Here is a 5,490-nt window from a genome sequence, read left to right on the forward strand (position 1 = left end):
AATAGTATTTGGCACACCATGCAAGCGAATAATTTCACGAAAGAACAAATCAGCAACATTAACAGCATCATCGCTTTTATGACATGGTATAAAGTGTGCCATTTTCGAGAACCTATCCACGACAACAAATATGCTATCCCTCCCCTTCTTTGTTCGAGGTAAACCTAAAACAAAGTCCATAGATATATCCTCCCAAGGAACACTAGGTACAGGCAAAGGCATATATAAACGATGAGGATTGAGTCGTGACTTAGCTTTTTGACATGTAGTGCAGCGAGCAACAAAACGCTCAACATCCCGTCTCATCTTTGGCCAAAAGAAATGTGTAGCAAGTATATCCTCCGTCTTCTTCACGCCAAAGTGTCCCATTCGTCCTCCTCCATGCGCCTCCTGCAACAACAAAAGACGAACGGAGCTAGCTGGAATGCATAGCTTGTTAGCACGAAACACAAATCCATCGTTAACGACGAACTTGTTCCATGTTCTACCTTCTTTACAATTCTGCAATATATCTTTAAATTCAGCATCATGCACATATTGATCTTTGATGGTCTCCAAACCAAATATTTTAAAGTCAAGTTGTGAAAGCATAGTATAACGACGAGACAATGCATCAGCAATAACATTTTCTTTACCCTTCTTGTGTTTAATGACATAAGGGAAAGTCTCAATGAATTCGACCCATTTAGCATGTCTACGGTTCAGTTTAGCTTGACTTTTAATGTGTTTCAAAGATTCATGATCAGAATGTATAACAAATTCTTTGGGCCACAAATAATGTTGCCATGTTTCTAAGGTCCGAACAAGAGCATATAATTCTTTATCATAAGTAGAATAGTTCAGACTAGGCCCACTCAATTTTTCAGAAAAGTATGCAACAGGTTTGCCATCTTGTAATAACACACCTCCTAATCCAATTCCACTAGCATCACATTCAAGCTCAAAAATCTTATTAAAATCAGAAAGTTGGAGTAAAGGAGCATGTGCCAACTTATCTTTCAATATCATGAAGGCTTCTTCCTGTGTGGTATCCCAAACAAAAGGCACATCCTTCTTTGTAAGCTCATTGAGAGGTGCAGCAATGGTGCTAAAATCTCGCACAAAACGCCTATAGAAACCAGCGAGTCCTAGAAAACTCCTCACTTGTGTGACCGTTTTGTGCTGCGGCCAACTCTCAATAGCTACAATCTTGGCTTTATCAACTTCAATTCCCTGTGGGGTAACAACATAGCCAAGAAAAGATACTCGGTCGGTGCAAAAGGTGCACTTCCCAAGGTTACCAAACAAACGTGCATCACGTAGAGCAATAAAAACAACACGTAAATGTTCCAAATGTTCTTCCAAAGATTTGCTATAAATCAGTATATCATCAAAATAGACTACCACAAATCGTCCAATGAAAGCACGTAAAACTTCGTTCATTAGTCTCATGAAAGTACTAGGTGCATTAGTTAACCCAAAAGGCATGACTAACCACTCATATAAACCAAACTTAGATTTAAAAGTTGTTTTCCATTCATCTCCCAATTTCATACGAATTTGATGGTATCCACTACGCAATCAACTTTGGAGAATATTGTAGAGCCACTCAATTCATCAAGCATATCATCTAGCCTAGGAATAGGATGACGATAACGAATAGTAATATTATTAATGCCTCTACAATCAGCACACATACGCGACGTACCATCCTTTTTCGGCACTAGAATAATAGGAACAACACAAGGACTAAGGGATTCGCGAATATAACCTTTGTCGAGCAGCTCCTGTACTTGACGCATAATCTCCTTCGTCTCCTCTGGATTGGTACGGTATGGTGCACGGTTGGGTAGCGATGCACCGGGAATTAAGTCAATTTGATGCTCAATCCCTCGAATAGGTGGTAATCCCGGTGGCACGTCTTGTGGGAAGACGTCAGCGAACTCCTGCAAAATGTCAGTGACAGCAGGGGGCAAAGAGGAAGGCACGTCCTCGAATGAAAATAATGCCTCTTTGCACACAAAAGCATAGCAAACAGATTTGCTAAAAACTAGCTCATCAATATCAGATTTGGTGGCAAGTAAACATGCACTTTTCAATTTAATTTCAGAAGCAACACTAGATGGTTTATTATTAGGCTTCATTTGTTGCTCAAATTCTTTTGCCACAATATGATTTTCACTCTTTTTTTTCTCCTGTTTTGCTTTATTAGCTCTACGAATATCATCTTTCAAAATGGAATCAGGAGTCATAGGAAGCAAAGTAATATTTGTACCCTTATGAACAAGAGTATACTGATTGTTTCTACCATGGTGTACAGAATTTTTATCAAATTGCCATGGTCTACCAAGTAATAAGGAACATGCTTGCATAGGTACCACATCATAATCAACATAATCAGCATATGTAGAGATACCAAAATGCACACGAACAATACGTGTTACCTTAACCTTGCCGCTGTTGTTGAACCATTGGATGTAGTAAGGATGTTGATGAGGACATGACTACCTTGGATACGACCAAAAATATTGCATACATGCATATTTGTCAGGTGATTTCTAGTGCAAACTATTCAATAATCTATTTATGTTATCCAGAACAAGAATACTTCACACACTTTTGTGTTTTGTCTAATTGCAGGTGTATGAGACATTTGTACAATCCACATATGAAGATAAGGCAAAAGGAGAAGTTTAGGTTCTGTTCAAAAAGTCCTCTCACGTCACTTTTGGGCCAAGAGAAGATAGAGTCCAAGTCTCTCACGTTCTGGATTCAGATTCGGACTGCACAGACATACCTGACTCAAAACGCCAACAACTTTTTCATACGGACTCCGAATTGGGTGATTCTTTTTTTGTTGGAAACTAGATTACGTGCTCTTTCCAACCCAATTGGATTCACCTTTAAATTCGTCCGGAGCATCGAGTTATGGTCGAAACAATCTGACGTTGCACCAGAATCCGAGTCAAACTACAAGTCCAAAGGTGTTGCATCACCTCCACTTGGGCCCATGAGCCTTGTACGACCTAGGGTTGGTTTTAGGCTGCCTTGGGACGTCCTCCCACCTCCTTGGCCGCCACCCCTTGCTCCTATATAAGTAGATCCATCTAGTAGCTTTTTCCTTGGAATTTGTTTAGTTAAAAGTTAGCCATTGCAACTTCGTGTACTTCGTTGTGTCCAACGACCAGACCAAGACCGCTTACGGATTCCCACCATTATCAATACTTCATATATATTCGCAATATTCAGATTGCTTTATCATATTCTTGCTCGTTCTTCGATTGCTTGCAGGAATAGACCTTCTTGGTCAGGCTGATCGTGCTTCCGGTATCGTCAGTAACCTCAGGAGATTGGTTTAGCGATTGCTAAGGCGCAACGTCGTGCACGTTTGTAGTCGGATCGTCAAAGTCGACTCCACCAAATCGATAGTTATCATCTCATCGAAAGATCGGGACACCCTCGCCCCTATCAAGTGGTATCAGTTTTCAGGTTGCTCGGTGAGAATTTCCAGTTTCCCCTAGATTAGATTTATTTTCTTACCTATTGTCCAAGAAAAAGCCACAAAAAAGTTAGATCTATTCATCCTTTTGTCCAAGCCAGTCTGAGCCTTTGCAATTTTCTATTCATTGTTTGCATTATTGAATTATCGGTTGCATCGTCGTGTCGAGTTGCTGGTCTTAGGGTCTAGTTCGTTTAGAGTTTCGAGTTCTGTTCACATTAGTCACGTCGCCGCTGCATCGTTATCCCTTCTGCTGTCCACCACACCATCCATCAAATTCCACCACGTGCTACCCATAGTTCATTGTCACAATCATAGTTGAGGTCGTTCACATCTTCGCTTGATCCAATCTGCATCTTATCTAGTTTGTCTTGGAAAGAGGGAGAGAAAAAAAGACAGAGAAAAAAAAAGAGAGAAAAAAGAAAGAAAAAGAAGTCAGAAAAAAAGAGAAAAAAAAGTGTGAGGAAAAAAAAGAGAGAAGAAAAAAAACAAAATTCGGATCTATCTAGACTCGATCTCGTAGTTGAATTCGGATTGGAATCTGTTTTGTGCACTGTTTAGTAAAACAGGCATAACTTCCTCATACGAAGTCCGTTTGACTCCACGAGTACTCAAATGAGAGCTAGCGACGAGCCGCATCTAAATAGTTGCAGAGACTAGTTCAATATTTGACACCTCAAAATCGTCTTCTAAATAGGTCTTTTTGCCCTCCGAAGTTCGCGGACACAGCTTATTCCAGTTTTTCAAGCCAGTTTCAGAATTCTTTCACTCCTCATATCAACTCGGAATTGAGTGATTCTTTTTGCATTGGAAAGCTTGAGTTAGTAGCATTCTTTGAAAAAAATATCAGAAAATTGGCACAAACTTTTCAAGAGGAAAGTTGGAGAGAGTTGTTGTATATCCTGCTTGGCAGTTGTTTTTCATCATTATCTTTACTGCCGTTGTGATCTTCACTTATATCTTGCTGTCCAGAGCTACTTAGTATCCTTCATTGATGCTAGTTGTGCTACGCCGTGACCTCATTAGTGTTCTAGGCTCGCGTCTCTAGTCCGGTCTAGCCTAGGACCAGCACAGTACCGTCGTTGAGCGTTTATTCAACATTGCATCTCTGAATTGATTGTTGCTAATATTTTGCTACCATATATAGCCAACCCAGCTCCACATATTTCTACACCGTGTATACGTACGTTCCCCTGGCAATCGCTTTACTCAATCTTTGGAGTTATTTGACACCGCTGGTTGCCTGTCACCACCTGCTGCTTGGTAAGAACTTGTAAGATATTGATATTTGCTTTACTGTGAGCGCTTTACCACCACATCCTAGTAGTTCATAGGAACATTATTCTTGAATTTTGTTTCTTGTTTCTACTAATCATGACAGGATCTAGAGTCAATTCATGGGGTTTGTCGATCGTGGGAGATGTGCCATCACCTATGCAAATACCACAACCGTCACGAGAGGTGCACAAACATCCAAATGCACATGATCAGGTTAATGTTTCTATACCACCATTTAATGGCCGTTTTAGACCTGCTTTATATATTGAATGGGAGTTTGACCTAAATAATATATTTGCTTCCAATAATTTTGATGTGCGTAAAAAAGTTAAGGTTGCGGTTGGTTCTTTCACTGGTTATGCTGTAGTTTGGTGGAGTGAATATTGTCGGTTACACCCTAATGATATACCTACTACTTGGGATGATTTGAAACTTGCCATGCGACATACATTCGTTCCCGCTTATTATACTCGTGACATGATTACAAAGTTGCAACATTTAAAACAAGGTAGTGACACCGTAACGAAATATTATGATACTTTACAAACTACCTTGCTGCATTCCTCTTTAGAAGAAAGTGAAGAAGATTTTATGGATAGATTTTGGGGAGGATTAAATCGTGACATTCAGGAGATACTAATACATGAAGAGTGTTATCCTATGGACCATTTGTTTCATCTTGCTTGCAAAGCTGAACAGGAAATAAAACGACGTGTTGCGCACAAGGAGAACAA

The sequence above is a fragment of the Aegilops tauschii genome, chromosome 5 (assembly GCF_002575655.3).
Source record: "Aegilops tauschii subsp. strangulata cultivar AL8/78 chromosome 5, Aet v6.0, whole genome shotgun sequence".
Taxonomy (NCBI): Eukaryota; Viridiplantae; Streptophyta; class Magnoliopsida; order Poales; family Poaceae; genus Aegilops; species Aegilops tauschii.